Below are 12376 nucleotides of genomic sequence, written 5' to 3'. Positions count from 1 at the left end.
AAAACTGAAATCCAGAGGCAGGAGACTTAAGCCCAAAACCTGAGAACACCAGAAAACTCCTGACTACAAGGAACTTTAAGTAATAAGTGACTGTCCAAAAGCCTCCATACCTACACTGAAACCAACCACCACACAAGAGCCAATAAGTTTTAGAGCAAGACATACCATGCAAATTCGCCACGCACTTTTAGAATATCTTTCTCCATAAGGTTAAAACTCATTCTAATATCTCATGCATTAAGCCTATGTATCATTCCTATCACTCATATTTTATTGATTTTCTTTTGAAGTGCTGTCAAGGGAAATTTACAGCAGCAACAGATTCGTTGACCTTGTAATTATATGGCTTATAGCATTCTCTCCAAAACTGGTAATTATTTCCTACAAAAAGTAACTTGTTCTTTAAGTTTTGTTCTTTTAGTAAAACTCTGACACACATCTTATTTTTTGTGATCAAGATCAGTTTGTTTGTCCAACCAATTATGACCATCTTTGGGAGGCGGGGTAAGGTTACCCATTTCCATTGTTGGCAGGTCTGTGGCAGATGGTTTGGACATTCATTCTGTGATTGCTTCCCTAACACATTCTCAGAGGATCAATTCCTTGAGTGATAGATGGGAAATGGACCACTCCCTTTGGCTCCTCTTTGTATTTCCTCTTTACAAAGAGGTATTCTGAACAAAAGAAATCTGGGTTTCTGGTCTAGTGTTCCTGCCTGTTACATAGTGATTCAGTCTTCAAGCAAGAGGTAACACATCTTCATATACGGACACACCAGTTGGGGAATCTTAAAAATTTGCATACAGATTAAGATAACTGAGATACTTGTTGGTTTGCCTTTTGAAAACCACAATTTTATTTCACTGTTGATTCTCATTTGTCGTGTCATAACAATTTTGTTTGAAGCCAAACTGAAGCCTCTATTTACAAATACAATAGCTGTTGTTAGTCACTCAACATGTCTGACTCTTTGTGACCCCATGGACTGTGGCACACCAGGCTTCCCTGTTCTTCACCATCTCCCGCAGTTTGCTCAAACTCATGTCCATGGAGTCAGTCATGCCATCCAGCCATCTTGTTCTGTTGTCCCCTTCCCCTCCTGCCCTCAATCTTTCCCAGCATCAGGGTCTTTTCCAATGAGTCAGCTCTTGGCATCAGGTGGCCAAAGTATTGGTGCTTCAGCTTCAGTATCAGTCCTTGCAATGAATATTCAAGGTTGATATACTTTAGGATTGACTGGTTTGATCTCCTTGCAGACCAAGGGATTCTCAAGAGTCTTCTCCAACACCACAGTTCAAAATCATCAATTCTTCAGCACTTAGCCTTCTTTATGGTCCAATTCTCACATCCATACACGACTACTGGAAAAACCATAGCTTTAATTAGAAGGACCTTTGTTGGCAAAGTAATGTCTTTGCTTTTTAATACGCTATCTAGATTTGTCATAGCTTTTCTTCCAATGAGCAAACCTCTTTTAATTTCATGGCTGCGGTTACTGTCTGTAGTGATTTTGGAGCCCAAGAAAATAGTCTGTCACTGTTCCCATTGTTTCCCCATCTATTTGCAATGAAGTGATGGGACCGGATTCCATGATCTTAGTTTTCTGAATGTTGAGTTTTAAGCCAGCTTTTTCAGTCTCCTCTTTCACCTTCATCAAGAGGCTCTTCAGTTCCTCTTCACTTTCTGCCATAAGGGTGGTTTCTTCAGCATATCTGAAGTTATTGATATTTCTCCTGACATTATTTCTTCCAGCCTGGTATTTTGCATGATGTACTCTGCATGTAAGTTAAACAAGCAGGATGAAAATATATGACCTTGGCATACTCCTTGGCTTACTCCTTTCCTAATTTGGAACCAGTCCATTGTTCCATGTCTAATTCTAACTGTTGCTTCTTGACCTGCATGCAGGATTCTCAGGAGGCAATAATTAGGTATTCAAAAAAATTGCAATTCTAAGTGGTTTTCTCACTTGTATCACATGGCCATAATATGTCTCTTTCTTCCTCTTCTCTCCTAGTGATAACATCAACAATAAAACCCAATCATCAAAAGTATATACATCAAATTAATTTGGAAGATTGCCATTTATAGCTCATATATATATATATATCTCCACATATTATACTGAACACTTCAGTTCTTTGTATTCCTACCTGGGGCTTTAGTGATAGAATGCTCTGTGGGGGTGAGGATGGGGAAGTGGTACATTTGGGAGTTTCTGAATGAAAACAGTTACACTATTTCCAAGAAACATTACGTTTCACTTTATAATTGGACTAGGAATCACCAGCTGTTGAAATTGTCATGACTTGTACTGTTTATTAGACTGAAAGATAAATTCAGCATTATAGTGATAATAATATTAAATGAGTACAAAGTTTTTCATCCAAGGTGAGCACAACAATAGTAACTCTAGTATGATCTGTTGCTGTTTTTTAATAACTCATTAAGAACTGTGCTATTTTGTAAGAGTAGTGCTTTGTGGGGTCCTTGAAACATTCTTCCTCCTCCATTTCTGAACATAATCTGTTTCAGATCTTCACAACACAGCCATCTACCCATCATGCTAGCATCCAATCCTGACACAAACCCAGACTAAATGTATTGCTTTACCAGCAGGGTAAATATATACTGAAAATTGGCTGCAAGCCCTATGCCATATTCTTTTCCGAGTTTGATTTCCTACAGTCTCTTCTCTCTCTCTCTTCAGGCCTCCAACACCTCCCTCCACCATTCCCCCTGTCCCAGGCCTGTACCAATATATACATACTCTCCTACTTCACATTCTGAAATATGAAAAATAACCTGTAGTAATCATCTTCATCTTGCCATTGTGAAATCTACCAAACTATATTCATATTAAATATATATTTTCTGCTTTCCTTCCTAATGCAAAAGTGTTCCTATTTTTATTAAAAGCTACTTTTACTGCATATATAATCATCTTTTAATGAATATTTTTCTGCAGTCATTTTTTTTCTGCCAGTAACATCTCTCTTTCTTTCAAAAGGATTATTCTGGCCGTGCTCTACTAAGATCCTCTATTTTTAAAAAAAAAAAGATTCACTTTTAGAATATCTCCATCCTTACTCTTCTTTTCAGCAGAAATTGTTGAGCTATTTATGCTTCTATTGCCCCTTCCTCACTACACTCTCTCCTTATCATATTAAGACAGGTACCCATACTAAGCACTCTGTTGAAATTGATCATACTAAAAACATCAGCTATCAACATGTTGCAAAGTACAATAGTCACTTCTCATCTTAGTAGGGCCTCATAGCTCATTTGATAGTTGTTCACTCTTTAAACACACCTTGGCTTCCACCCCAGCACACACCACCTAGTTCCCCTCATACCTGTCAGCTTCTCTTTCTCGGTCTCATTTTCATATTTCTTCTCCTTTTCCTGGTCTCTCAATGGGTGCTCCCTTGGCTTACAGCTTGTTTACAATCTTTCTCTAAATGATTTCTTGCTGCTGTTTTGTTCGGTCACTCAGTCATGTCCAGCTCTTTGCCACCCCAAGGACTGCAGCTTGCCAGGCTTCTCTGTCCTAATCACTTGCTTATAAATACTATCTTATGTTTCTGTAACTCACACTTTTATATCTCTGTCTCTGGATTTTCCATTCCTCCCTCCCTCCCTCCTCACTTCCCCTCCTTTCTTCCCTTCTTCCTTCTTTCCTTTATTTCCTTCTCTCTCTCTCTTTCTCTCTTTTTTTTGGTTTGAGTTCCATAATTTTCTCTCCAACCATTTACCAGACGTCTCCAACTGAATGTAAAGTAGACATCACAAGCACTGTATGGCCAAAAATAAAATATTTGTTTCTCCTTCACCTTCATCTCAATCTTGTCTTCTATCTTCCCCATCCAGGTATTCAGGACTTCCATTTATCCAGCAGCTTAATACTAGATTTATCTTGAGATGTCTTACTCTCTCCCATCTTATCTAGCAGCAGGTTTGATTGACTCTATCTCCAAAATAGGTTCTATGCTAATCTGCCTCCCTCTGTCTCTCCTATTACCATCCTAATCCATTCTTGGATTCTTATAATCCATTTCTCACAGAGAAACAAAACTTATTCTAATAAACTCTAAATAAAAACACATCATTTCCCTACTTGAATGGTCCAATAGCATCTTGTTTCATTCACATAAGAATCCCAATTCCTTTCTTGGTCACAGGACTGTTTCTAACCTGGGCTGTACCTACACCTCCAAGACCAGCTTCTACTACCAGCCTTCAGACAGAGGAGAGACATAGAACCCTCACACATGACAAGTCTGTTCCTGTCTCAGGCCTTTGCTGCTTGCTAGTCCCTCTGGATGTTCTTCTCAGAAAGTGGATCATGGCTGCATCCACTTACGATGACTTTGGCTCATTTTGACTAAAACTACCTCACTTATTTTCTCTTGACTTTGTCTTGTTTTCTTTTTGGGTCTTATTAATGTTGGAAATCAGATTGTGTACTTCTGTGTTTCTTGATTTCTTTTCTATACCCTTAACCTCAATCCCATCTAGGTAGCTCCATTTCCCATTGTCAGAATCCTGGTTCCCAACCATACTAATATATGAATTAATTTGTTCCACCCTACAATACACATAAAACAACTACTCCTAACAACAATATTACCAAATATAGTTCAGATTTTCTTTGTACTTTTTGTCTTTTGAAGCTAGACTGCTAAAGGTGTCAAGTCAAATTTTGTGTTCGTAAGTTAGGAAAAAGGTTTTCCTTGTGGTTATGCTATGTATATAGTTATGTTCATTTATTGATACTTCCATTCAAATTCAAGGTTAACCTTTCTTTCTTTTTTTATCAAATACTATTTCTAAATATGGAAAATATTTAAATAATATAAAAATCAAAAGGTATGCTCAAAAAAATCTTGCTCCCATCCAAAGTGTAGTATTTGGAAATTATAATCAATATATTATTATGAAACTTTTAATAATTGTTTTATTTACAACTTACTGACTCTACTATTACTGGACTTTTAGGAAGTTTCTTGATTTTTTTTTCCCCTCTACAATTGTGCTAGTATCAACAAATATGTTTTTTTCTTTTTTTAATTCTGAAATAGCCTGGAACGAAAGTAATTGGAATTGGTGCAAAATAACTGGGTTGGTGCAAAATTCATTTCAGTTGGTGCAAAAATAATGCAGTTGGTGATGCAAAAGTAATTGTAGTTGCGTTGGTGAAAAAGTAATTGTTATTGGTGCAAAAGTAATTCAAGTTCAGAAGTAATTGTGGTTGACTTTTGCACCAACCTCAATTTTGAACCTCAATATTTTTTCCCCAACCCAAATTGCTTTTGCACTAACCTAATATTTCTCTGACCTTTTGTTTTAATTGTGACACAGAACATGTTGCCATTTTGAAGTTTTGCTACTATTGTTAGTCTGCATCAGATGTCAGCAGTTATAGTTAGTAAGTTAGAATTGCCTGGTAGTTCAGCTGGTTAAGAATCTACCTGCAATGCAGGAGACCCTGGTGCATTTCCTGGGTCGGAAAGATCTGCTGGAGAAGGGATAGGCTACCCACTCCAGTATTCTTGGGCTTCCCTGGTGGCTCAGAGGGTAAAGAATCCACCTGCAATGCAGGAGACCTGGGTTCACCTCCCTGGGTTGGAAAGATCCCCTGGAGAAGGGAACAGCTACCCACTCCAGTATTCTGGCCTGGAGAATTCCATGGACAGAGGAGCCTGGCAGGCTACAGGCTATGGGGTCACAAAGAGTCGTACACGACTGAGTGAAATTCACTTTCACTTTCTTTCACTAATTTATTCTAGATAATAGACTTTCTTCCAGTATATGCACTTACCCTGAAGCAGATAATAAGTTCAAAGATTTGGAGTTAGGTCCTTGTTTTCCCCTGTATTACCTGTGCTCATGGGTAGCATTTAGCTGAAACTAAGGTAGATTAATAGTACCTGCTTTATGGAGTTTACTAACTATGGTGGTGTTCTCCTGACCAGGATGAGGTTTCCAGAAGTGGGCCACTCTAATTTATCCATGGTCCTTTGCAAGGTTTTTTTTTCAAACTCACTCTTGAGAGATAATCTCTTTTCTCTGTCACATATTTTTTTGTTGTTGTTGGAGTGAAGATGTCCTCGCAAATATAGTTGTTGGAGTGAAGATGTCCTCGCAAATATATTCTCCTCTCTACCTATCTCTCTTGTACCTCTCCCAGGGGAGCTGACTAAGTGAGGTGGGAGAGAGAGGGAGAGAGATACCCCACACTAGAGTTCCTGGCTCATGAATGTGTAAATTTCTCATTTAGGTAGTTGGATCAGAATTGCATGTTTCCATTTGAAAGACTTTACATTCTAACTTTGCTGGAAATTTATCCATGTGTTATGCAGAATAGTGCAAGGGCTGTAGCAGAAGTATCAAATATTTTGAGAAAGGGAGAGATGATTGTAATTCAGGTAGGAAGGATCAGTCAAAAGATGACACTAACAATGATCTTTTCAAAGTTTAGCGAAGAAATGAGTGTGAATACTGCATTCAATTTAGCAAATATGTGTAAGGAACTTCCAATATGCCTGCATCACATGAGATACTTCCGAGTATACAAAAAATACTGAGAGAATACAGCATCTGCTTACAAAGAACTCATAAGCTATCCACATGATAGCTCACAGAGACTCTACTTTGGCATCATCTCTCATAGTCACTATGCAACTCTAATTTATCTCGCATACTGCGACCTGAATAATATTGCTAATGCAAAGTTTTCAACATTTGATTCTTTTACTCTAAAACCTTTAATGGCTTCCCATTTTCTTGATAGAGTCTAGAATAAACGTCTTTGTTGCTCATTCTTTTTTTTAATGTTCATTTATTTATTTATTCATTTGGCTGTGCCGGGTCTTTTTGTGGCACGCAGGATCTTCCTTGCGTCACGTGAGACCCTTCTCTGTGGTACAGGCTCTCTAATTGTGGAGTTCTGTCTCCTGAGTGCACAGGCTCAACAGTTGATCTGCAGCCTGTGAAATCTTAGTTTCCTGACCAGGGATCCAAGCATCGTTCCCTGAGTGGCAGACTGTTAACCACTGGGGCACCCAGGGAGTCCCTTACTCATAATTATTATTTTTAATTTGAGCACTTCTTGTTGCATAATTTAAATTTTATTTATAAAGTACATAGATGGATCACTGTCCTGATGGGCATTGTGAAATGTACAAAAATAAATAATGGAGAAAAAGCAATAATGAGATCAACATGAAATAAGTCATATAAAAAAATCTTGCTAACTATGGTAGTATTCTACAATCATTAGCTAATATTTGAAGACAATATACATATATACACACACATGCATATAGTAAAGCCATAATTTAATTAACAGTCTGTATACTATTTCTGTTGATGTTTAAATAGCTATCATTTATATCCAGTATGTGATTGATGAAGACCTCAGCCTAACAATAATTGCTACTCCAGTAGTTTCCACTGCCATTTTCAGGTTTACTGACACTTGCATTGTTTTTGTTATTGTTGTTCAATCTTTAAATCTTGTTCAACTTTTTGTGACCCCATGGACTGCAGCATACCAGGCCTCCCCGTCCGTCACCGTCTCCCAGAGCTTGCTCAAACTCACATCCATTGAGTTGGTGATGCTATCCAACCATCTCATCCTCTGTTGCCCCTTTCTCCTCCTGCCCCCAATCTTACCCAGCCTCAGGGTCTTTCCAGTGAGCCAGCTCATCACATCAGATGGCCAAAGTATTGGAGCTTCAGCTTTAGCATCAGTCCTTCCAGTGAATATTCAGGGGTGATTTCTTTTAGGATTGACTTGTTTGATCTTGATCACCTAGGGACTCTCAAGAGTCTTCTCTAACACCACAATTCAAAAGCATCAATTCTTTCACTCTCAGCATTCTTTATGGTCCAACTCTCACATCCTTACATGACTACTGGAAAAAACATAGCTTTCACTATCCAAAACTTTGTTGGCAAAGTAACGTCTCTGCTTTTTAATATGTTGTCTAGGTTTGTCATAGCTTTTCTCTCAAAGAGTAAGCATAATTCATTTTGTGGCTGCAGTCACCATTCACAATGATTTAGGAGCACAAGAAAATAAAATCTGTCACTGTTTCCACTTTTCCTCATCTATTTTCCATGAAGTGATAGGACTGGATGCCATGATCTAGTTTTTTTAATGTTGAGTTTCAAGTCAACTTTTTCACTCTCATCTTTTACTCTCATCAAGAGGTTCTTTAGTTCTTCTTCTCTTTCTACCAGTAGAGTGGTATCACTTGCATATCTTAGGTTGTTGATATTTTTCCTGGCAACCTTAATTCCAGCTTGTGTTTCATCCAGCCTGGCATTTCATATGATGCACTCAGCATATTAGTTAAATAAGCAGGGTGACAGTATACAGCCTTGACACATTCTTTTCCCAATTTGGAACCAGGCCATTGTTCCATGTCTGGTTCTAACTGTTGCTTCTTGAATACATACAGGTTTCTCTTTAAGAATTTTCTACAATTTGTTGTGATCTACACAGTCAAGGCTTTGGCATAGTCAATAAAGCAGATGTTTTTCTGGAATCCCGTTGTTTTTTTCTATTGGCTATTTGATCTCTGATTTCTCTTTTTCTAAATCCAACTTGTACATCTGGAAGTTCTCAGTTCATGCACTGCTGAAGCCTAGCTTGAAAGATTTTGAGCATTACCTTGCCAGCATGTGAAATGAGTGCAATTGTGTGGTAGTTTGAAAATTCTTTGGCATTGCCTTTCTTTGGGAATGGAATGAAAACTGACCTTTTCCACTCCTGTGACCACTGCTGAATTTTCCAAATTTGCTGACACATTGAGTGCAGCACTTTAATAGCATCATCTTATAAGATTTTAAATAGCTCAGCTGGAATTCCATCACCTCCACTAGCTTTGTTCATAGCAATGCTTCTTAATGCTCACTTGATTTCACAGCCCCGGATGTTTATCATCAATCCTTAGTTTCTTTGCTGGGATATTTTCATGCACTTGCTCATGCGGAGAGGCCTAATTTAGTTAAAACTAAATATGGCAATCCCAAATTTCCCTCCCTAGGTACATCTAAAGTCTTGAAGCGTTCACACAGTCCTGAAAGTAAATAGATGAAGGAAGTTCCACTTGTCACTTCATCTACATTGCAAAATGACCACCCTGCCCTCTTCAGAAAGTTGTGCCTCTGGTATATGACAAGTGACCATCCTCATATATGGCTGGCCGAAGAAGTCAGTGTAAATCTGTGCAATAAATAAGAATAAAGCCTAAGTTTTCTTGTCTTTTTGATACAAAATAAGAGTAAAATAGGTCTATTATTATCATTTTACACCCAAAGCATCACCTTTCATATGCTGTAAGGTGTGGGTCCTCCACTGTACCAGGGAATAAAGGCCCAAATCCCTTATCTGGCTTCAAACTTCTCTATGACATGACTCTGACATAGCCATCTTAGTTCAGGCAGTACTTATTCGGAAGTGTTGCCCCTCTTCTCCTGCCTGGCCATCCTCTCCTCACCATCTGTGTTTTGATCCATGTTATACCTCTACTTGAATGCCATGTCAGCTGTAATGTGAGAGCACCGAGCATCTTTTAGTCAGCTTTCATTGGCTCACAGCCCACACAGTAACTGTTGAGGAGTGTGGTCCTAACTGAGAACTCACCCTGGATCTCCCTATATTAGTTGATAGCAAGATCCTCATTTCAAATCAATGAGACTTTTTACCCTAGCATCTTCTATCCTTTCCTCCCTTCGTGAACAAAACAGCCTCAGTTACTAGTATATCTGTAAAATTTGTTTTACCTTCTTTTCTCTGCATCTTAAATTCTCCATTACACATTTGGTGAGTTTGCATAAAATAGAAATTATTTGGATAAGTAATTAGTAGATGAATAAAAGCCTCTGGAATTCCATATAAACTCACATTCATGTTAGCTTTTGTTCCCTATGTACTTTTTGTGTAAATCACACTTTTTGGTGTGCTGTTTGTTTCTAATTAAAATATCTGCAGGTAGCTCATGTAAAGACCAAATCTATTACTGTGATGTTATGGTGTTTAGGCATTTTGATACTGAGATATTTTCCCAGTAATTAACGACTAACATAAAAATGACTTCAAAACCCCAAGTTGTTTTTCAAGAACTGCCTGAAGCGAGGACTTTACATTGAATTTAGTGTCATGCCCTACTCAATGTTTTTCAAAAAGGAATCATTAAAATGTTTAATTTGTAAAGAGCATTTGAATTGTACTCTGTACATCTATATTGTGAAGCTGATTCCCTGTTATAGCCTGCACCTCTTTAAGATCTGTATTTCTGAAACTCTCTCTTTTTTTTTGTTTCTATTTCTTCACTAGTACATTTTTATATATTTTTCCTTCTCCTGAGAATAATTCTTCCATCTAACTCATTTTTATTTATTCCATGTTCTACCAGTAGCAACCAATTTCCAAGGACCAAGAAAGACCCTTTCGTTTATAGAAGTTTAATGTCCAGCACACCGGAGAGCTCATACAAAGTTGCAAGTACACAACTGATTATTGCCTGAGAGTCTCAGGTTCCACATTTTTATCCAGCAAGCTTTGTGTCGCCTTTAGGATTAACTGGTCTTGTGGAAAGACAACCCAGGAAAGCATGGACATATTTCATACAGCACTATAACATTACAATGATGATACTCACTTATTAAAAAAAAATCCTGTTTAGCAAGAGTTTATCTTCATCAACATAGAAATCCCTGTACTCTTCAGCTCCAGGCGCCAAAGTCTTAGCCGTCTTGAATTTGCAGTCCCAAGAGAAGGAATTTCTAAACATTTGTGACAACACTTGCACATAAGGCGACATAAGATTCAGGATTAGATACATACAGAAAGCTTCAAGATAACTGACACCAATCTAATATTGATAAGGTATGCATTTTTTTTCTTTTTAATTTGAGCTCAACTTCAAGTGCCAAATGATACAAACAAACTTATTTACAAAATGTAAACAGATTCACATACTTAGAATATAAATTCATGGTTACCAAAGGGAAAGATGGGGGAGGGGATTAACATATATACATTACCATATATAAAATAGATAATAAACAAGAACCTACTGTATAGCATAGGGAACTCTACCCAATAATCTATAATAACTTTTATGAGAAAAGAATCTGAAAAATAATAGATATATGTATATGATAACTAAATCACTTTGCTGTGCCCCTGAAACTAACAAAGCATTGTAAATCAATGATACTCCAATATAAAATTTAAAATATTTTAAAAATAGAGGTATCATCAGAGTCCTAATGAGTGAAAAGCATTCTCACTCATATAAGAGAGAGATCTTTGTGAACATTCAACTCAAGGCAAAGCAGGTCATTTTGTGGCACCCTTCATTTCAGGGTAGCTAACTTTAACTTTCAGAACATTATTATACTTATCTCAGTAGCATCAGATTTCTGTCAGGGAAATTTCACACAGCAGTTTCTGTTTCACCCTCCCTGTGTGAGAAAGCAAGAGAAAAGGCCAGACTTTCCTGTACCAGACAAGGTTTCTAGAGAAACGATTGAGCCTCATGCCTTTTTCTGCTACAGTATTATGACATCATGTTATCCTTAATTTAACAGAATCACGGTGTTTAGCTCCACATAATCATGACTATGTCTATACTTCAAAAATGTGTCCTGGCGTGTGTGTTTAACTTCCCATAACCTAAACATTTATAGATCTTAATGCAACATTTAGGAGTTCATATCATATTGATTAGCTGAATGAGACTGGGCATGTAAGCATTAGTAGGAAGCATTGAAATCACACTCAGTTTTACTGTTTAGTGATAAACTCTCATTTAGCTCATAATACAACAAGTTATGTTTTTTCATTTATTCTTATTAGTTGGAGGCTAATTACTTTACAATATTGTAGTGGTTTTTGCCATACATTGACATGAATCAGCCATGGATTTACATGTGTTCCCCATCCCGATCCCCTCTCCCATAATACAACAATTTAAAAAATCTCCTGGGCTCAGTGTCCGGTTGGGTTTTCTCAGATTTATGTATTCTCTTCCTCTTGATTTCTTAGTTTTCTTCCAGTTTTTGTGTAGTTACCCTTTACTCCATGCTCTAAACATTTAACAGATGAATGGCTATTTATACATTGTTTTCATCTCTGCTTATATTTGGCTTGATATACATTGGTATGTTTGCTTTTCCTATGTATTTTAGGACAAAATTGTATTAAAATTTTCGATCGTTATGTTTTTACCTCATATGTGAAATTTAAACAATAGGATTTTATTTTGTTATTGGAGTATAATTGCATTACAATTTTATGTCAGGTTCTGATATACAACCAAGTGAATCAGCTCTATCGGTATGTATATCCCCTCCTGCT

The sequence above is a fragment of the Dama dama genome, chromosome 31 (assembly GCF_033118175.1).
Source record: "Dama dama isolate Ldn47 chromosome 31, ASM3311817v1, whole genome shotgun sequence".
Lineage (NCBI taxonomy): Eukaryota > Metazoa > Chordata > Mammalia > Artiodactyla > Cervidae > Dama > Dama dama.
This window is presented reverse-complemented; position numbering follows the sequence as displayed.